Raw genomic sequence first — 23,819 nt, 5'->3', positions numbered from 1 at the left:
CACCCACTCAGACACCATTTTAAACTAAGGTATTCCTATATATGCAACTTTGTCATGTCTGGGAATGTAATTTTCCCAAAAGTTGTGCAGGTTTAAAGCATGTCTTCATATATCACGCCATGCCTTCTTTTGATAATTACTTTCCAGGAATGTAATTATAGCGTTACATAATGATCGGTTGTATATACATTGAGAAATGAGTTATACCTCCTAATGTATATACACCCTAGAGTACCAGAAGATTATAAACGGTCTGGCCAATGCCACCCCCTCCCTTTCCAGCCCATTGTCATTGTGAGGGGGATGGGGCCCCCACTTGGTAATTACCTAATTGTAGTTACAAGATGAGAGCTACGCTCGTGGTGTCCCGTCTTCCCAGCACTCTTTGTCATATAACGCTTTGAAACTACTGACGGTCTTGGCCTCCACCACCTTCTCTTCTAACTTGTTCCAACCGTCTACCACTGTTTGTGAAAGTGAATTTTCTTACATTTCTTCGGCATCTCTGTTTAGCTAGTTTAAATCTATGACCTCTTGTTCTTAAAGTTCCAGGTCTCAGGGCAGCTGTCGGGGTGTGATGCTCCATGAAACAGTCCTCTGTTCTTTTGAAGCCTTATGCTCATGCTGCCTCCTTCACTGATTTTGGCACCAGCAAGAATGACAGGGCGGAAGGGTCCTACCATCAAAGGTGATCTTCACAACCCGGAGGGGCAGACGGCGACGACCATGAGGGGGACGAGTAAACGTATCCACCTGAAGGACAGAATGACCCTGGGCCTCGAGGATATGCTTGATATCCTCGTGGCAGCCTGTTAGATTTCTAACAATATGGTGCGGGAGGAGAACAGTGCCAACACTGGCATTTAACCGAGCGTTCTGGGAGACCCGAACAGGGGTCTCGCTAATGCAGGATAAGGCGGCCAAGTGGGTGCTGCAACCTGAAAAGGAGCAGCAACGACACGGGTACCAAGACGGGTGAGGGTTGAAAGTAATAGAGGCATCAACTGCATCAACAATATGCCTATGAAGGGAAAAAATCGTCAGGAGGAGTTGAATCTGAAGGATGGAGGTCAAAGTACTTAGTCCACGTAGCAGGACTAAACAGAACATGGTATGAATTAGTATGGGAAGGGAGCATAGGAGAGCGACCGTGGCGGGGACGACGATGAGAACCTCTAGAGAGGTTTTCATTAGGTTCTCATTCACTTAAAGAGGGTCATAAGGCGCTGTAGTCACAATAAGAGATGGAGCCATGCAAGGGGACGAGACGGTCACCACAGCGGGCTTGGGGCTCGACCCAACAACAGAGGAGGGAGGGGAGCAGGGAAGAGGAGTCTGGTCTGGGCCTAAATCGGGCCCTGTAGCGGGGGCTACAGAGCCCGGTCTTCCAGGACAGTCCGACTCAGGGGCCTGGTCGCCCACCCCATGAGCCTGGGTAAGAGAAGTCGTGTCGTCATCCATGCAGCAAGCAATTTCAAAGGTTTGGGACCTGGAACCAAGGGTTACCACCTACCAGGGCAGCCAGGGAGGCCGAGCGTGGGCCAGTGCAGGAAGGGTGCGTCGTCCCCAGCGTGCTCCATCTTTTCAACAGTGGAGTCCTACTACATCGTCCATTCTCCCACACTGGTGCTCAGACCCCATTCCCCCTATCACCCCAGCCTGGATACCCAACCATCCACTCTGGGCGACCCCTCCAGCGGGTGGTGCGATGGCTCACAAGGCCCCTACGTGGTGCCCTTCATCACGTACACCATTCAAAGAGGGGGCAAAGGCGACCCACACCGATACCAGGGAGGTGTACTTGAGCCCCTCACCACGGCAAGGAGGCACCAAAGAGGGGTAAACCAAGATAAGGATTCACTTAAGCACCGAAGGCGATTAAATTTAATTAAGATACTTTTACAAGCTCAGGTTATAGTTACATCACAAATATTGTATAATTGATACATTACATAGTCAATCTTGGGTACAAGTCCAATATATCATCAAGTGTTCCAGTATTCATATAGTATTTTACAGTTCAGCATACCTCAGCCCAGGAGGGCTCGTGAGAACTGTGTGGGAAGCCACAGTGTGTGTGACCTACCCTCGGGGAATTGCTTTGGCAACAAAGCAGTGATCAGAATGATTTGTGACATCGCTCCGGATGTTAATTGTAACTGTTGGTGTTATATAGTCATCTTGTGCGCTCTCATATGTCTGTGCTCATACATATGAAGGATTAGTTATTGGGCCGGTATCTTCACTCTGGTATCTTTGGCATCTTGTGCTTCCCATTTTCTATGATGCATACAACTGTTCACTGAACTCGTCTCCACCGCCTGTTCCTCTTTCATCTGCTGAAAGTGTTCCTCTTCATCTTCACAGCCAAACTTTCACTTTCCACTCCCTCCTCCACGCTCATCCCAAACATTAATCCACTCCGCTTCTCGACTGCTGGAGAGACGGCAGATAGCGGGTGAATGGAGATGACATGCAGTAAATCCGGGTTATGATGAGACGGGTTTACCTCATGATCGCTCTTAACACCACTCATTATCCCTTCCACCTCTACCCATCCCATAGTAACCCCGGCCCACTCGCAACCAACCCACAGTTTCTCCCCACATCCTCCTAGATGCCTCCTTCCCTAGATAAGTTGATGCTCTGTCCACAGAGCATTCTCTCTCTCTCTCTCTCAAATCATTTACACTGATGGTCCCCTACACCGCCCCACGGGTGCAGCTGGAAGTGCAGTTGTCCTGACAATGAGCGATGGCTAATATTTTGAGTAGGGAGTCCGTATAAACAACTGGGCCTCTACCTTTTTGACCGAACTATTTGCCTTGCTTCTTGCACTGAAATGTGTACAAGTCTCCAAAGTTGACACATTAATTGTAAGTGACTCTTTATCATCTTTAATTGCTTTAAACTCTTTAAGACATAGCTAACATGCTCGTGTCTGAAGCTAGACACAAATACAACAAAATTATTAATGATGGTAACAGAGTCCATTTCACGTACTCACCTAGTTGTGCTTGTGGGCGTTGAGCTCTTGCTCTTTGGTCCCGCCTCTCAACCGTCAATCAACTGGTGTACAGATTCCTGAGCCTGCTGGGCTCTATCATATCTACATTTGAAACTGTGTATGGAGTCAGCCTTCACCACATCACTGCCTAATGCATTCCACCTGTTAACTACTCTGACACTGAAAAAGTTCTTTCAAACGTCCCTGTGGCTCATTTGGGTACTCAGTCTCCACCTGTGTCCCCTTGTTCACGTATCACCTGTGTTAAACAGTTTATTCTTATCTACCCTGTCAATTCCTCTGAGATTTTTGTAGATAGTGATCATGTCTCCCCTTACTCTTCTGTCTTCCAGTGTCGTGAGGTGCATTTCCCGCAGCCTTTCCTCGTAACTCATGCCTCTTAATTCTGGGACTAGCCTAGTGGCATACCTCTGAACTTTTTCCAGCTTCGTCCTGTGCTTGACAAGGTACGGGCTCCATGCTGGGGTCGCATACTCCTGGAGTGGTCCTACATACATGGTATACAAGGTTCTGAATGATTCCTTACACAGGTTCCTGAAGGCTGTTCTGATGTTAGCCAGCCTCGCATATGCCGCAGATGTAATTCTTTTTATGTGGGCTTCAGGAGACAGGTTTGGTGTGATATCAACTCCTAGACTCCAATGTGGACTCCATCTCATGTTGGCCTCCGAATGCATGATAGAGCTGACGAGTTAGCCAAAGAATCTGCCTTTAAAGGAGAAATTGAGTATAACCTTGGATTGTCAATAAGCAGTCTGAGAGCAATAGTACACCAAGAACTTCAACAAAATCTTGTAAATATGAGGCAAAGTGAAATCGACACCAGTATCACCGGCAAAGTGAAATCGACATCTATCATCATACTATCATACAAGAGGAGCCACACATCTATGGATCATCCAATAAAATCAGCAGACTTCTAGATGTTACTACTGTTCGGCTTAGACTCGGTTACAAGTATCTCTGGGAATTTTCATTATATGCTGATGTAGACCTGACCAAATGTAAACTGTGTCAACAAAATTATTCGCACACCCTCCGTCACTATGTAATGGAGTGCGAAAAGATACGTGAATTCAGAGACAATTATATAACAAATGTTCCCAAGATGTGTAAATATTTAATTCAAAATTATCTGCTACCAGAAATTTTAGCTAAATATCCCCATTTTGCTAACTGTAGGTAGTAACTAAGTGATTGTAACCTATTCACCGCTGCCCACTGGATGGGGGGGGGGCGGTTACCTTGAGGTGATTCCGGGGCTTAGCAACCCCGCGGCCCGGTCGTTAACCAGGCCTTGGTTGACGACCGCGGTGTGCAAGACAAACATATAAATTTTGACACTAGCTCTCCACATATGTCAGTTGCTTAATTTAGAAACTGTACTTTTGGTCGATCTCTAACCCATTGTTGATGTGATGACGTATATTGAAGTTTGTAACTAGCTCATCAAGATTGTAACTTGCTTAGCTAAATGAATTGTGGGGTTCAGTCCCTGAGCCCATTATGTGCCTCTGTAACCCTATCCACTACCGCCCACATGATGGGTATGGGGTGCATAATAAATGAAATAAACTAAAACCTGGGCGAGACCTCAGACTGGCGAGATGTCATAAGCGGAGTACCCCAGGGTTCTGTACTAGAACCTATCCTGTTTATAACATGTGTAAATGATCCTCCCATGAGAGGACAGCAAGACTACAAGATGACCAGGACAGACTGAAGGAATTACCCAATAAATGACTACTACAGTTTATCTCGAGTCAGTGTAAATAATAAAAATAGGTGTAGGGAGTAGGAAGCCGAACACAAGGTACCAATTGTGAGATGAAATCCTTCTGGAATAAGGAAGATCTGTGGGTTGATATCACACCAGACCTGTCCCCTGAAGCCTCATCAAAATGATATCAGCAGCATATGCGAGGCAGGTAAACATACCAGCCTCGCTTTATTTCATGCTTATAATCGTTTTGGATGAGGTGATATGACAAATGTTTTTGGGTGAGGTGACAGAACACGAATCAAGTTATAAAATATAGCGCAGCATTACTTTTGATTCTATCAGAGACTCCTTATCACTTTAGCTGTGTGAGGGAGAAAGGTCGAGCGGACACGGGTGACCTTAGTCTAGCTGACCTCACCTCAGGAATATTCCATCCAGTGTAGTGTAAACAATATTGTTGAAATAAAATTTGATTGAAATCCTGTATGTGCCTGAAAACGGCAATTTTGTATTAATATATCTCGTATATGAAAATAAAAGACAACATAAAATGTACGTGCGAGAGACTAAGGGAGAGAGAGAGGGAGGGAGGGAGGGAGGGAGGGTGAGAGAGGAAGGAAGGGAGAGACACCGTCACGACTGCAAGCTCCACCAGCACCAGCGTTACTTTCACACCATGACCCACCTGGCACCTCCCTCCCTCCCGCCCGCCACCAACACCTTTACCCTCCTTTTCCTCTTGTATAACTGACTATACACTCTTGTCCAGGGCACAATACTCAAACCTGTCTTTCACCGCGTTATGAGCGTTACTGACACCTGTCTTTCACCGCGTTATGAGCGTTACTGACACCTGTCTTTCACCGCGTTATGAGCGTTACTGACACCTGTCTTTCACCGCGTTATGAGCGTTACTGACACCTGTCTTTCACCACGTTATGAGCGTTACTGACACCTGTCTTTCACCACGTTAGGAGCGTTACTGACACCTGTCTTTCACCGCGTTATGAGCGTTACTGACACCTGTCTTTCACCGCGTTATGAGCGTTACTGACACCTGTCTTTCACCACGTTATGAGCGTTACTGACACCTGTCTTTCACCACGTTATGAGTGTTACTGACACCTGTCTTTCACCACGTTATGAGTGTTACTGACACCTGTCTTTCACCACGTTATGAGTGTTACTGACACCTGTCTTTCACCACGTTATGAGTGTTACTGACACCTGTCTTTCACCACGTTATGAGTGTTACTGACACCTGTCTCATGATGGTACTGGAACCGACACCGTGTGTCACAATGTTATTGTTCTTGACATTTATTGTGATGGTTCACTGACACAGTATATCATGACGCTACAGTGGTACTGGCACCAACATTACCAATACCACTCCCAAGACTGACAAAGTAAGCTATGATGACCACGACCATTGACCCCTACAAGTCCCCCCCCCCCCCTCCCCCATACCATCACCAAGATCACCCCTCCTCACTGTCACTCCCCGCCCCAGCCCTTCTATCGTCCCTTGCCTGGCAACCTGTGTGACCTAGTTTCAGAACACTCAGCCCTCTCTCACTCTCTAGACCCTTGTACAGTTCCTGCCACACCCTGGCCGGCCTCTTGTCCCTACTCTTATATGAACAGTTCCTCGCATATGTTCACTGTTGTCAAGCCCACACCTGTTAACTTTACTTCATTAATTATGCACCCATTCCCATCCTGTGAACCGCAGTGGAAAAGATAATTAGGCACATACATGCTTTTAGTTACGAAGATTATGTCTGTGAGGGGAGTAAAGCCTGTGAGAGTATTGTTAGGTGTTCGCTCTCTGGTGGCCTCCACGACTGTGTTGCCACTGTTTGTAGTGAGGCTCTTCGCCTGTATTTCAACATGTGTGGATGTAAATACTGTAGTTGAGAGCTTGGCAGCATTTATGTATGCATACACCGGTATTTGCTTTGCTGATCCTCTTTGTAGGCTCATATATTAAGTATATGGTGGGATTTTTCATTGGGTTTTCTCTTGTCTGTATATTATTTTGGAATTGTGTATTGTGGGGCTTATAGTTGCCCTGTTAATCTTGAGTCCGAGTATTATGCCTTCATTTGAATCATGGATTTGACGGTTGTCGAGGGTTACAGGCTCTGGATTTCCTTTAACAATGTGTAGTATTACGTTCCACTACCATTGTGAAGCCCCATTCATCACACCTGTTTACCGTTATTAACTTTCCTAGCCTCTAGGCGTGTCTGGTGTTGTGGAGCTGTCTTCTCCTATGACGCCCTGACAGTGCCTACCTGTCCATGGAGGACACAAGTAAATGTATACTTTTATATGCTGATTAGCAGTGTAAATGTGTGGCCACGTGTGTGATAGGAAAAGAACAAACTGCTGTGGTGGCGCTCACAACCCCACCACCTATACCTTTCGTCGCAGCCATCTTCCCCTCCCCTCATGCACCTCTTCATTACAGATGACTCGGATCTCCTCGGAGACTTGTATAAATTATGAAGAATTATCTCTTGATAACTTCCTGTATTGCTCTTGTGAAATTCTTAAAGGATGTGACTACCCCAGATCTCTGGCGTCGACACGCTCACTGGCAACTGGTATAACTATGAATAAAGCCGACTTTTAATAGCGTCTAGTATACTAGGTTCTTGGTGTTCCATAAGAGGCAGGCTGCCGCGAGGGTACTGCTATTCCCATACCACTGCATTTTCAATGGAGTACATTACATTTACTAGTTAAATAGCAACACAGAAAATAAAATGCTGCTGCTTCTGTTATTAATCCTAGCACCAAACGACTAGTACGTGAGAAAATTTGTTGTAGTAACAAAATGCATAATAAAAATACTAATTTTAGCATCTGAATATGCCAATATAAAAGTATTATAGCATTCATAGTTGAGTTTTGATACCTGAGACAAGCACTAACAGCTGACATTGTTACTGCTACCGAGTAACTGGCAATTCTGCCAGTTTCAATACTATACAAAAACGCAGTTGTCGTGAAGAGATTAAATTGGAGATGGCGTGTTGTTGCGAGGGTGGGGGGGGGGGGGTGCAGGAAGAACTACACCCAGATATAAACATGAGGCGACGAGAACAGGTTCCTGCCAGGGAAAGGCTGCCGAGGAAATGCTTTTGTTACGGTGAGGGGTGTGGAGGATGGGTGGGGGTGGGGGGGGGGGTGGAGGATGGGTGGGGGTGGGGGGGGGTGTGGAGGATGGGATGGGGGTTACCTCTTGCCGGATTAGCCAGAGAGTGAAAGTGAGTGTTGGATAATGAGGGAGAGAGTGCGCGCTAGAGATGAAGCAGAATACCTTACATTAGGGCAGCTCCCGCCGTGAAAAAAGGTAGACCTTATTAAGTTGGATAAAACATCACATAAGTCATCTGGTTTGACGAGGAGATAATTACAGTATGGTCTGGTCCCCAAGATCCGCCTCCATGCCAGGGATGACATCAGTGCATCCTGACGTATCTTCTACTCTCAGTCATTTGTTATTATTAACAAATCTGGGTACACAGCAGTTTGCTGCTCATCTAGTCTATATTACGGATCACAGTGTAAAGGGGCAAGTGATGAACTCAACTAATATCTCAATCTCTCAGAATGGTTGGTTATATAATGGGCGGGAGTGGTCTAGTTTACTAGCCTGCACTAGCAAGCTTTGTCGGGAAAACTGACACCATTTACCAATATTTAATACAATAAGCAGATAATATTGCTACTGGGTTGTATAAACAAATTAACTTATAGAAAATGTGGCATTTGTGGAATTTTCTTCAGTAGAAAACGGGGATATCATTGCCACGTGTCATTAATTTCACCACCTAATATTGGGAATCATTCTTAATACAGCAGTCTGTGGACTGTAAACATCATAAAAACATTTCACTTGAATCAACTTAATTATCAGTATCAAAATAGAGTAAATGTGGGCCTTCTATCTACTTCTTGATAAAATGCATCTTGAGAACATGGGTTGTGGTCAGGGGGAGAGAAGCCAGGGAGTAACCATTTTAATCCTGGACAGTTAAGACTTGTGTTGAACCATCGATTACTTGAAGAACAGAAAGTTATTATCGAGGAATTGTTTAGCACAAATCGACACCGTCGTTCCAGGAAAGGCATTATATCCGTACAGTATACTATATGATTTACAGACCTCTAATTTCACTGTGTATTAATACTGCTATGGTTATGCCGTATATATAAAAAAAAACTCGAGAGTGAGCAATAATCTCTTCTCTTAATTGCAGAATATTAAAAGCATGTAATAACCAATATACATGTAAATAATTTATATGTGGGCAAAATTTACGAAGTGATTCGTTGGCAGGTAAATTGGGAAGTGAAGTTAGTATTGCGGCGTCAAACAACGTTAGTGACCACACCATCCTGTCCATCACGACACCATGTGCACGACACCTCAATGTGACTGGCTGCTCATGTCTTTTACAATACCCAAATGTTGAAGCCTTCTTATCAGATAAGGCTTCCCAGTATTAACTAATATCTTGTAGTTGTAATTTAACACCTAGTAATACTGTAGTGAATGTCTATCAATCAATAATTGTGATTGATAGATTATATATAAACCATAAACCCCCAGAATGTGTGTAAAAGATTATATATAAACCATAAACCCCCAGAATGTGTGTAAAAGCCATTTATGGGACATTTTAAATCATACACTCCACTTTAAACATCATAGTTTCCTATCGAAAAGATAAATTAACGTAAAATATAAATTACTATATAAATTAATATAAAATAAATCAATATAAATCCCACGAGTCATTTTTTCCACAAGCTTTGGCTAAGAGTATTAAAAATACCTTTTAATGGCCGCGAGTGAATGAAAGAGAGCTCCAAGTATCCAATGCCATTTGTTCTAAAAATCACTGCTAACTGGGCATTTACCAATAGAGAAGGAGTGTGTCCGCGACTAAGGGTGAGCGCAGGTGGTCCTGGACCCAGCAAGAGAGAAAGTTACCATTGACGGGTACAAAACACAATTCTCTTGTCTACTTCTTGCTTTTTTTTTTTTGTCTTCTTCAACTTAAGTGAGAGTAAGTGAGGGATTATTCAAGAAGTGGTTGTGGTCATCTGTCTCATGAGGTGGAGGTCCGCGTAAGGGAACACCAGCCAGGTGCTCATCGCAGCTCTTGAATCAACAGCCCGGTATAATTATTGTATGGTGGGCGATATCTGACGTGAGACGTCGAACGTAACAGGTATTTAGTAGGGGAGGTAGAGGGTGAGAGAGAGGGAAAGTTGAGGGGAAGTGGAGGGGGGGGGGGGAGAAGTGTGAATCAGGGTCACAAGATTGAGTAAAACCTGGTTTTTACCGGGGAAGAAGAGTCTTGCTTGGTAACCTATGACAAGGCTGTATTCCCATTATTGGATGGAAAAATTGTGTTACATTTCATTCATCATCAGTTGGTATTCAACTGTTTATCCGAGCAGTTACAATTCTTCCATTTATTATGAATTACCATTTAATCGTGTATGTATATTATATGAATGATATAGACCCTGGCGGGAGTTTTAAGGGTATGTGGTGACTGGTGCGTATGTGTGTAGCTCAACACTATACCTTGCCTGTCAGTGGGTGTGAAGGGGCTGAGCTTCACATCTTGAGTCCTGTCTCACATCCTTCAAGCCACCACTGCATACCTTCCTCAACGCTTTTGGTGGTTATTTATATCTTGGTATGGTGTCTGCCTCCACTTTACTTCCTCGTTCATTTCAGCTACTATTCTGAAATTAAGTAAGCTTTCCTAATATCCCTGTAGCTAATTCTGGGACCTAATTGGCTTTGTGTTTCCTCAGGCTCGTGTTCCTTCCATTCCATAGGAATAAGAATAAATGAAAGTGAAGAAGGTCTACTGCATCACACGAGGCGGCTATTTGTACACATTCATGTCTAATCATGACTTGAAACACTCTATAATAGACGTGATCCCACCCCTTGTGTTACCTGGTAATTTGTTCCATAAATCAACAAACCTGTCTGCAAACCAGTATTTACCCAGGATCTTCCTACATCTAAACTTATCCAATCTATATCAATTGTTTCGTGTTCTATTTGTGTTAATATATTTAACACCTTATTCGTGTCCCTTTCATACCCTTTCATCCATTTACATACTTCAGTATCATCCCTTACTCTTCAACTTTCTTGAGAATGTAAGTTAAGCTCTTACACCTCTCCTCATGAGGGAGTAATTTAATTCCTGGGAACTCTGTCATTCTTCTCTGTATTATATAACACACAGTATGCCTGGAGCACGGCCCGACACACAGTATGCCTGGAGCACGGCCCGACACACAGTATGCCTGGAGCACGGCCCTACACACAGTATGCCTGGAGCACGGCCCGACACACAGTATGCCTGGAGCACGGCCCGACACACAGTATGCCTGGAGCACGGCCCGACACACAGTATGCCTGGAGCACGGCCCGACACACAGTATGCCTGGAGCACGGCCCGACACACATACAGGTTCCCAGTGTTGCCACTTGGTGACTCGTCCTCGGGGCCACATGCTCGCAAGAAAGCTTCCCAGCTCATTATTTACAGACATTTCCCCACCTGAGAACTTGCCAGTATGAGATTCATCCGGTAAAAGTGAGTGCTGCTCCAGCAATCGCGGTTACAGCCTATCGGGTTAGAACCGGGTTCGAATCCTGGGCGTGGTGGGACGGTTGGACAACAGTCCTTTACTGCCACGTCTGTGGTAGAAAATAATAATACAAAAACTGCTCGCCCTGTGCACCCAGCAGGAGTTTGAGCCACAACTGTTCAACATGTTCCGTGAACAAGTATGGGGAGCCATCCAGGTTGGTTACGTCCACACCGACGATACTATCACACTGTATAACAGTGTGTGTGATAGTATGTATTTGAAGGTGGTGGTGGTGGGCCGCGTTCTGAGATGGGGCCAGAGAGCTGAATTTTAAACTCTTGCAAGCACAGTTAGGTGAGGACCTTCCACCCAGCGTGGCCTCGCCGGGAGCGATACACAACTGCAAACAGTAAAGTTGAATTTATTTATATAGCCTGGAGAGATTGTGGTGGTTGTTGATCAAATACAAATAGCTTCCCGGAATATGCAGAGATGGTTGTGAGTGCTTTGTGAAGGACTCACCCCACAGATGGCGAGGGCTGCGACAGGAGTTGATGAACGTATATGCTCCTGCTGCCTGTATTGCAGGCAGCAGGAGCAATACATATTAACAGGGATTATCGCAACAACATAACAGTGTGACTTTCGAAACGTATATGGATCCTTTGCTTGCATAGTTAATTGATCGATGAAAATACGTATCCGTGCACACAGACAATGAGGCGCCATCGACTCTCAACTGGTGTGATCCACTGTGGATCACAAGCACAGGGGACTCCTGTCGGTGAATGCGGCCTGGGGGGAGGAATTGTGCTTGAAAAGCGCAATCAGACACGGCTCGCTAAACTGTACTTATGAGGAATTTTATATTTTTGGATGCTTAACCTGGGTATTAATGTGGCGTTGAGATGACCACTGCTCTCGCCCGCTCCTGTCCACACGCACCACCACCTCAACAACGATATCAAACCTGATAAATGTTGAAAATAGTTCCGAGGTATAAGACGCCTCGCACAAGCCTTGGCTATCTTACTTCACAACCGTTGGTGCCATCTGATTCCTGACGGAGTTACAGCGGCAGATCTATAGGACGAGATGAAGGGCGCCGCCCTACAACACCTCTTGCTAGCCTCCGGCTCCACAATATATATAATTCTAGACAAATATCAAATGCACACTATACGAATATAAACTTAAAAACGAGTATTAACAGCAACATTATACATGCTCCTTTCCACATCTTTCTAGGTGAGTGTACTTTACTTTGCGAATGTTTCCAGCGAGGACGGTGGCAACAGCGTGCCCTGAAAATTGCATTTCATAATCTGGGTTCAGTGAGGAACTAGTGCAAGAGGTCTGCCGCAAGTGAGAGGTCGCGCGTCACCGGCACTCGCTGCCTCAACTCACCTGAATCGTGACCAGCCCTGTCAGTGGCACCGAAATTGGCTTTGAAGGTGGTGGGCCAGGTGGTGGTGGTGGGCCAGGTGGCGGTGGTGGTGGGCCAGGTGGCGCTGGTCCACCCAACACACTGCACCACACTGTTATTCTCTGACTGGTACAACTAATGCCAGGTGTGAACGGCTTCCGTTGATGTGTTGTCAAGCTTGGGGTGATGAAGCATGTGTCTGGTATTATCCAGTATTACCTGCACGGGCACCTGGTGTGTGGTGGTCCTTGCGTCAAGTGACGTGTTTGACGTTGACGTTCTCGCCAATGGTTATGAAGGGAAACTTTGCTTGTGCTAGTAAGTTGTAATGTCTAGTCTGAACTTTTGGGTGTGTAAATGTTGTATATTATACCGTCTCAGAGACTTAACTGGACAGCTCATCAACGCCTTCACCACAGTATGATATTATTATAAATTATTATAATTTTATTCATAAGAATGTGCATACAAAGAGTATAGGAGGAGAGGACAGCACAGGAATGCACACGAAAATGAAGTCACTACTACGCAAAGCGTTTCAGGCAAAGCTTAGAACGAATGAGTGACGCTGCCCAATACTTTCCCCTATGGCGGTATGTTCACTCACAGGATGAGTGACGCTGCCCAATACTTTCCCCTATGGCGGTATGTTCACTCACAGGATGAGTGACGCTGCCCAATACTTTCCCCTATGGCGGTATGTTCACTCACAGGATGAGTGACGCTGCCCAATACTTTCCCCTATGGCGGTATGTTCACTCACAGGATGAGTGACGCTGCCTAATACTGTCCCCTACGGCGATATGTTCACTCACAGGATGAGTGACGCTGCCTAATACTGTCCCCTATGGCGATATGTTCACTCACAGGATGAGTGACGCTGCCTAATACTGTCCCCTATGGCGATATGTTCACTCACAGGATGAGTGACGCTGCCTAATACTGTCCCCTATGGCGATATGTTCACTCACAGGATGAGTGACGCTGCCTAATACTGTCCCCTATGGCGATATGTTCACTCACAGGATGAGTGACGCTGCCTATTACTGTCCCCTATGGCGGTATGTTCACTCACAGGATGAGTGACGCTGCTCAATACTGTCAATATGACGACTTGTTCACCCACAGGATGATTGGCGGTGCCCAATGGTGTCACTAATGCGGTGTGTTCACTCACAGGAACAGTGACGCTGTGCAATACTATCATTATGGCGGTATGTTCACTTAGATGTTGAGTGACATTGTCCAATAAGCCCGTCTTTCCGGATTTGTCTTTTTTAAACTAGAGACAGAGACAGACAGACACTGAGACAGGCAGAGACAGACAGATAGACAGAGACAGACAGACAGACAGACAGACAGACAGACAGACAGACAGACAGACAGACAGACAGACAGACAGACAGACAGACAGACACACACACACACACACACACACACACACACACACACACACACACACACACACACACACACACACACACACACACTTGGAGGTACAAGATATAATTCAGCTTAAGGTCCCAGATATTGTCGCATTATCAGAGACGAAACTTGAAGGAAATATATTAATGAAGTCGTATTCCCAAGGTGGGAGGAGTGGCTGGGGAAGAAAAGAGTGGCTGAGCTGGTGAAAGAACACCTGAAGGTAAGAGAGTTAATATTTGAAAACCTTCGAGATATTGACATAATGGCATTGCAGGTCTGGAATCAGGATGATAAGCTGATAATTGTAAATGCCTACAGCCCACCAGCAAGCAACATATGGACAAAGGAAGAACTGGATGACAAACGAGAGGGCCTCATAATGGTCATGAGAGATATTATTGTACAAGCAGATAAAGGTAAATCACGAATGTTGATACTGAGGGACTTCAACTTTGAAGCAATAGACTGGGAGGCCTATGAAGCAAGAACGGAGGACTTTTGGACATGCAGATTTCTGAACCTCATTCTGGAGACATTCTTGTATCAACACATAAAGCAGGCCACAAGAATGAGGGGAAGAAGATGTACCGTCAGTACTGGATCTAGTATTCACCAGGAAAGAAGAAGAGATATTTGATATCCAGTACCTTCCTCCCTTGGGAAAGATTGATCACGTCCTGTTAGATATTAAATATGCTTTAAGATATCATCTAGAAGAAAATGGGGACATTGAAACAGTTGATAAGCTCAATTTCAAGAGAGGTCACTATGGGGAACTTCGAAAAATATTTAATGAGTGTAATTGGACAGACTTGTTGCTAGGCAGGGAAGTAAATGAAATGTATGCCAAATTTTGCAAAATATACGATGAAGGTACACAAACATTCATACCAAAACAGAGATGCTGGGTCAGAAAACAGGATTGGTTCAACAGAAATTGCGAGAGGGCAAGAGACCAAAGGACACAAAAATGGAATCAATATAGGAAGAGGCTAAACCCCCAAACATACCAGCGATACAAAGATGCGAGAAACAACAATACGGCAGTATGGAGAGAGGCAGAAAGAAATTTTGAAAAAGGGATAGCGGATAAATGTAAAACAGAACCGGACCTATTCTACAAATTCATAAACAACAAATTGCAAGTAAAGGATAATATCTAGAGGTTGAAAATAGGAAACAGATTCACGGAAAATGAAAATGAAATGCGTGAAACATTAAACGAAAAGTTCCAAAGTGTGTTTGTACAAAATGAAATCTTCAGAGAACCAGACACAATAAGAATTCCAGAGAACAACATAGAGCGTATATAGGGTTCTAGAGATGAAGTGGAAAATATGCTAAAGGAGCTCAGTAAGAACAAAGCAGTTGGCCCAGATGGAGTTTCACCATGGGTTCTGAGAGAATGTGCATCTGAGCTCAGCATTCCACTTCACCTGATCTTTCAGGCATCCCTGTTTACAGGAGTCGTAGCAGACGTGTGGGAAAAGGCTAACATAGTTCCAATCTACAAAAGTGGCAGCAGGGAAGACCCCCTCAATTATAGACCTGTATCATTGACAAGTGTAATAGTGAAGGTATTAGAAAAACTAATCAAAACTAAATGGGTAGAAAACCTGGAAAGAAATGATATAATATCAGACAGACAGTATGGTTTTCGATCTGGAAGATCGTGTGTATCGAATTTACTCAGTTTCTATGATCGAGCAACAGAGTTATTACAGGAAAGAGATGGTTGGGTTGACTGCATCTATCTGGACCTAAAAAAGGCTTTCGACAGAGTTCCACATAAGAGGTTGTTCTGGAAACTGGAAAATATTGGAGTGGTGACAGGTAAGCTTCTAACATGGATGAAAAATTTTCTGACTGATAGAAAAATGAGGGAAGTAATCAGAGGCAATGTATCGGACTGGAGAAATGTCACAAGTGGAGTACCACAGGGTTCAGTTCTTGCACCAGTGATGTTTATTGTCTACATAAATGATCTACCAGTTGGTATACAGAATTATATGACCATGTTTGCTGATGATGCTAAGATAATAGGAAGGGTAAGAAACTTAAATGATTGTTATGCCCTTCAAGAAGACCTGGACAAAATAAGTACAGTATATGGAGCATCATTTGGCAAATGGAATTTAATGTTAATAAATGCCATATTATGGAATGTGGAATACTAGAACATAGACCCCACACAACATATAAATTATATGAGAAATCTTTAAAGAATTCTGATAAAGAAAGAGATTTAGGGGTGGTTTTAGATAGAAAATTATCACCTGAGGACCACAAAGAATATTGTGCGAGGAGCCTATGCCACACTTTCTAACTTCAGAATTGCTTTTAAATACATGGATGGCGATATACTAAAGAAATTGTTCACGACTTCTTTTAGGCCAAAGCTAGAATATGCAGCGGTTGTGTGGTGCCCATATCTTAAGAAGCACATCAACAAACTGGAAAAGGTGCAAAGACATGCTACTAAGTGGCTCCCAGAACTGAAGGGCAAGGGCTACGAGGAGAGGTTAGAGGCAATAAATATGGCAAAACTAGAAGACAGAAGAAAAAAAGGTGATATGATCACTACGTACAAAATAGTAACAGGAATTGATAAAATAGATAGGGAAGATTTCCTGAGACCTGGAACTTCAAGAACAAGAGGTCATAGATTTAAACTAGCTAAACACAGTAGTTTCAAAGCGGTATATGATAAAGAGTGCTGGGAGAGTGATCTCCCAGCAGTGAGAGAGAGAGAGAGAATGTGGTAGGCGGAAAAGAGGAGGGACGTGAGAGAAATGTTGGTGGTGGTGGGGACGGGGAAGATTGACGCAGGTTGAAGAAAGTGGGTATAGGAGGAGAGGAGAGTGAAGGTTGTGCTGATAGTGGACTGGGAGACTGGGAAGGTGCTGGGGCAAGTCCACTGGCGTCCATGGAATAGCAGCAACACTCTCTCCACCGTCCACAACAAGGAAACTTTAGACCAGTCCCATCCTCTACACCACTAGTTTGATATCGTCTTCGTCTGCTGCCAATTTTATAGATAAAATATTTATGTACAAGATAGTGTAAACAGTTACTTATAACCTTAATCCACTTAATAGCGGGAAAATACGAGTTTGAGAAGAAAACATGACAGGACGCACAGCACATTGGCTCCATGGAGATTCCGAATGGAAACAACAGTTGACCAGAGGAGGTGCAGAATCTGTGGTGAGAGTGATGGACACCGCCTTGACCACTACCCAGAGAGAATGTGAACAATCTAGTCATTATAAATGTGTAGAATAATAAACCCCACATGAGTTAGGAAAATACTATTTATCAAATAGAGATACTGTTCTTAAAGGATTCCCCATTTTGTACTCGCAAGATAATGTAAGATTTTAAGGTTGACGAATGTTATTCTTCTTGTTTGAGAAGCTGTTCACTTGAGACAGTTAAGCAAGTCCCAGCTGTGTCTGGGTACAAGTGACAGGATGAACAACCCAGCGGGCTTTCTTCCTATTGGGGTAGTGTGAACATGCTGCTATGGCAGTGTGGTCACTCACAGGATGAATGGCGCTGCCCAATACTGTCACTATGGCGGTGTGTCCACTCACAGGATGAGTGGTGCTGCCCAATACTGTCACTGTGGCGGTGTGTCCACTCACAGGATGAGTGGCGCTGCCCAATACTGTCACTATGGCGGTGTATCCACTCACAGGATGAGTGGCGCTGCCCAATACTGTCACTGTGGCGGTGTGTCCACTCACAGGATGAGTGGCGCTGCCCAATACTGTCACTGTGGCGGTGTGTCCACTCACAGGATGAATGGCGCTGCCCAATACTGTCACTGTGGCGGTGTGTCCACTCACAGGATGAGTGGCGCTGTCCAATACTGTCACTATGGCGGTGTGTCCACTCACAGGATGAGTGGCGCTGCCCAATACTGTCACTATGGTGGTGTGTCCTCTCACGGGATGAGTGACGCTGCCCAATACTGTCACTATGGAGGTGTGTCCACTCACGGGATGAGTGGCGCTGCCCAATACTGTCACTATGGAGGTGTGTCCACTCACGGGATGAGTGGCGCTGCCCAATACTGTCACTATGGAGGTGTGTCCACTCACAGGATGAGTGACGCTGCCCAATACTGTCACTATGGTGGTGTGTCCACTCACAGGATGAGTGACGCTGCCCAATACTGTCACTATGGTGGTGTGTCCACTCACAGGATGAGTGACGCTGCCCAATACTGTCACTATGGTGGTGTGTCCACTCACAGGATGAGTGGCACTGCCCAATAAACTCGCTCATCAAGGTAAAACTAAATAAAATTAAAATGCCTTCCAGTCTGTGACTGATGCAGCCAGTGACAGCCCTTCTGAACTTGCCGCAGTCCTCGTGGCTCACTGGTAAAACACTCACCGGGCACTTTGCGAGCGCTTTGCTCTGGGTTCGTATCCTGGCCGGGGAGGATTATATGTACGCCAATTCTTAGCAGTAGCCTCTGTTCACCCAGCAGATTATCAATTGTTAAACGATTTGGCGGGTCGTATTCCGGAGAAAATTAGGATTAAAAACTTGCATAAAACGCTATGTATGCTAGTGGGTTTCTCCTTCAGCTACCTCCCCCCTCCCCCCTCACCCACCACCGGGCATATATTAGCCTTCACCTCACGTAAGCGGTGTTCACTGTACAGCTCTGCCATGGCCACAGTGTCCACCGGTCTAATGATCACCAATTATGGCCAGCTTCTCTAGTGTTGACATGTTATGGAGTTCACGTTCGTCTATGGTGATGAGGGCTTGGGTCTTACCTCTACTTCAAAGGACTTTCTCTTTCTCTTTTATGACACTGTTGAGCATTCGTTGTGTGCTGTCGCGTCGGTCGCCCCTCGTCATGCCTCGTTACCTAGCACTTGCTCGTTACCTTGCACTTGCTCGTTACCTTGCACTTGCTCGTTACCTAGCACTTGCTCGTTACCTTGAACTTGCTCGTTACCTAGCACTTGCTCGTTACCTTGCACTTGCTCGTTACCTAGCACTTGCTCGTTACCTTGCACTTGCTCGTTACCTAGCACTTGCTCGTTACCTTGCACTTGCTCGTTACATTGCACTTGCTCGTTACCTTGCACTTGCTCGTTACCTAGCACTTGCTCGTTACCTTGCACTTGCTCGTTACCTTGCACTTGCTCGTTACCTAGCACTTGCTCGTTACCTTGCACTTGCTCGTTACCTAGCACTTGCTCGTTACCTTGCACTTGCTCGTTACCTAGCACTTGATCGTTACCTTGCACTTGCTCGTTACCTTGCACTTGATCGTTACCTTGCACTTGATCGTTACCTAGCACTTGCTCGTTACCTTGCACTTGATCGTTACCCTGCACTTGCTCGTTACCTTGCACTTGCTCGTTACCTAGCACTTGCTCGTTACCTTGCACTTGCTCGTTACCTTGCACTTGATCGTTACCTAGCACTTGCTCGTTACCTTGCACTTGCTCGTTACCTAGCACTTGATCGTTACCTTGCACTTGCTCGTTACCTTGCACTTGATCGTTACCTTGCACTTGATCGTTACCTAGCACTTGATCGTTACCTTGCACTTGCTCGTTACTTTGCACTTGATCGTTACCTTGCACTTGATCATTACTTTGCACTTGCTCGTTACCTTGCACTTGCTCGTTACCTTGCACTTGCTCGTTACCTAGCACTTGATCGTTACCTTGCACTTGCTCGTTACCTTGCACTTGATCGTTACCTTGCACTTGATCGTTACCTTGCACTTGCTCGTTACCTTGCACTTGCTCGTTACTTTGCACTTGCTCGTTACTTTGCACTTGCTCGTTACTTTGCACTTGCTCGTTACCTTGCACTTGCTCGTTACCTTGCACTTGATCGTTACCTTGCACTTGATCGTTACCTTGCACTTGCTCGTTACTTTGCACTTGCTCGTTACTTTGCACTTGATCGTTACCTAGCACTTGATCGTTACCTTGCACTTGATCATTACTTTGCACTTGCTCGTTACCTTGCACTTGCTCGTTACCTAGCACTTGATCGTTACCTTGCACTTGCTCGTTACCTTGCACTTGCTCGTTACTTTGCACTTGATCGTTACCTTGCACTTGCTCGTTACCTTGCACTTGCTCGTTACCTAGCACTTGCTCGTTACCTTGCACTTGCTCGTTACCTAGCACTTGATCGTTACCTTGCACTTGCTCGTTACCTTGCACTTGCTCGTTACTTTGCACTTGCTCGTTACTTTGCACTTGATCGTTACCTAGCACTTGATCGTTACCTTGCACTTGATCATTACTTTGCACTTGCTCGTTACCTTGCACTTGCTCGTTACCTAGCACTTGATCGTTACCTTGCACTTGCTCGTTACCTTGCACTTGCTCGTTACTTTGCACTTGATCGTTACCTTGCACTTGCTCGTTACCTTGCACTTGCTCGTTACCTAGCACTTGCTCGTTACCTTGCACTTGCTCGTTACCTAGCACTTGATCGTTACCTTGCACTTGCTCGTTACCTTGCACTTGCTCGTTACTTTGCACTTGATCGTTACCTTGCACTTGCTCGTTACCTTGCACTTGCTCGTTACCTAGCACTTGATCGTTACCTTGCACTTGCTCGTTACCTAGCACTTGATCGTTACCTTGCACTTGCTCGTTACCTTGCACTTGCTCGTTACTTTGCACTTGATCGTTACCTTGCACTTGCTCGTTACCTTGCACTTGCTCGTTACTTTGCACTTGATCGTTACCTTGCACTTGCTCGTTACCTTGCACTTGCTCGTTACCTAGCACTTGCTCGTTACCTTGCACTTGCTCGTTACCTAGCACTTGATCGTTACCTTGCACTTGCTCGTTACCTTGCACTAGCTCGTTACTTTGCACTTGATCGTTACCTTGCACTTGCTCGTTACCTTGCACTTGCTCGTTACCTAGCACTTGATCGTTACCTTGCACTTGCTCGTTACCTTGCACTTGATCGTTACCTTGCACTTGCTCGTTACCTTGCACTTGCTCGTTACCTAGCACTTGCTCGTTACCTTGCACTTGCTCGTTACCTTACACTTGCTCGTTACCTTGCACTTGATCGTTACCTAGCACTTGCTCGTTACCTTGCACTTGCTCGTTAGTTCAGCACCCAATTCTCTGACCATATCTTAAGTTTGTCCAGGTCCTACTGCAGCATTTTGTTCTTCACATGTGTCGAAGCACTTGTCACGTCTCAGGTAGCACTTTACATTAAAGCCCATCATGGTCTAGTCGGTAGTGAGTGTTCCGGAAGGGTTCAGGGACAAGGATTTGATCCCATCGTACGGCTTCAATATTTAACCGCTGCTCGTTATGCTGGTGTCATTTGCAAAGGACATCTAGCGATAGACCCCATAGTGTGTGTAATTACCTCAGTGTAGTTACAGGATGACAGCTACGCTCGTGGTGTCCCGTCTTCCCAGCACTCTTTGTCGTATAACGCTTTGAAACAACTGACGGTTTTGGCCTCCACTACCACCCGTCCTCTTACAAATCATGTCGCTCTTCGCTCGTATGCGCTACGGCCAAAAAAGGCAGTAATTTCAAATGAAAAATAACTGAAAATAATTTTTGGATTTTTGTTCTTCCAAAACAGTAAGTTAAGGGTCCTGTGGTAGGTTAGGAGGGCAAGAAGATCGCCTAAGTTTTCAAAACGTCATGAAAACCGTTAATTTAAAGTTTCCTCTCCTAACCTAACCGATTAAGCCGGAGGACTCAAAACTGAACTCGGGACACTACATCACTTTAGCGAGCCTATTTAATTTTGGATTACAGTTACGTCCATGTTTAGCATGAGTGCACATACGAGCGAAAAGCGACGTAATTTGTAAGAGGACGGGTTGCTCACATACATTGTTCCAACCCACTACCACTCTCTTGGCAAAAAAAAAAAAAAAAACTTATTAATATTTTTTCAGCACCTTTGTTCCCTTAGCTTGATTCTGTGTCGTCTTGTTCGTAAAGTTGCTTCTAGTTATGTGCGTCTTGAGATCTGAGCACCACACAACTGCTGCATATTCCAATTTTGGTCTCAAAAGTTATGAACAGTTTCTTTAGAATTTTACCGTACATATAATTAAAAGCAAGTCTGAAGTTGGAAAGCGAAGCATACACTCCTCTCACAGTGTTCTTTGTGTGTTCCTTTGGCGAAAACTTACTATCCAAAACCACGCCTAGGTCCCATTCTTTATTAGAGTTCTGTAATTCCTTTCCACACAATTTGTAGGCTGTGTGTGTGGTCTTTACACACAGAAATCACAATAGCGTGATGTATCAAATGAACAAATCCACAAGGGCCGTGACGAGCATTCGAACCTACGTCCGAGAGCATCCCAGAGGCTGTCATCTCTTTGTGTCTCGGAGAGGCTGCAGGATCCAAGTAAATTCAGTAGAATTTCTGGTTGCAATTCTTATACCATGTCGTAGCTCAGTCGATTAAGGCAGCGTCTGGGAACCTCGCCTCGTAGCTCTTACCCTTCAGTTCTGGGAGCCACTTAGTAGCATGTCTTTGCACCTTTTCCAGTTTGTTGATGTGCTTCTTAAGATATGGGCACCACACAACCGCTGCATATTCTAGCTTTGGCCTAACGAAAGTCGTAAACAATTTCTTTAGTATTTCGCCATCCATGTATTTAAAAGCAATTCTAAGCGTGGCATAGGCTCCTTACACAATGTTCTTTATGTGGTCCTCAGGTGATAGTTTTCTATCTAGAACCGCCCCTAGATCTCTTTCTTTATCAGAATTCTTTAAAGATTTCTCACATAATTTATAGGTTGTGTGAGGTCTATGTTCTCCTATTCCACATTCCATAACATGGCATTTATTCGCATTAAATTCCATTTGTCAAGTGGTGCTCCATATACGTATTTTGTCCAGGTCTTCTTGAAGGGCATAACAATCATCTAAGTTACTTATCCTTCCTATTATCTTAGCATCATCAGCCACTTTTGTAGATTGAAACTATGTTAGCCTTTTTCCACACGTCTGCTACGACTCCTGTACACAGGGATGCCTGAAAGATCAGGTGAAGTGGAATGCTGAGCTCAGATGCACATTCTCTCAGAACCCATGGCGAAACTCCATCTGGCCAACTGCTTTGTTCTTACTGAGCTTCTTTAGCATATTTTCCACTTCATCTCTAGATACCTCTATATGCTCAATGTTGTTCTCTGGAATTCATATTGTGTCTGGTTCTCTGAAGATTTCATTTTGTACAAACACACTTCGGAACTTTTCGTTTAATGTTTCACACATTTCCTTTTCATTTTCTGTGAATCTGTTTCCTATTTTCAACCTCTAGATATTATTCTTTACTTGCAATTTGTTGTTTATGAATTTGTAGAATAGGTCCGGTTCTGTTTTACATTTATCCGCTATCCCTTTTTCAAAATTTCTTTCTGCCTCTCCCCTTACTGCTGTATAGTTGTTTCTCGCATCTTTGTATCGCTGGCATGTTTGGGGGTTTAGCCTCTTCCTATATTGATTCCATTTTTGTGCCCTTTGGTCTCTGGCTCTCTCGCAATTTCTGTTGAACCAATCCTGTT

Source organism: Procambarus clarkii, chromosome 44 (assembly GCF_040958095.1).
Source record: "Procambarus clarkii isolate CNS0578487 chromosome 44, FALCON_Pclarkii_2.0, whole genome shotgun sequence".
In the NCBI taxonomy this organism is placed as follows: Eukaryota; Metazoa; Arthropoda; class Malacostraca; order Decapoda; family Cambaridae; genus Procambarus; species Procambarus clarkii.
This window is presented reverse-complemented; position numbering follows the sequence as displayed.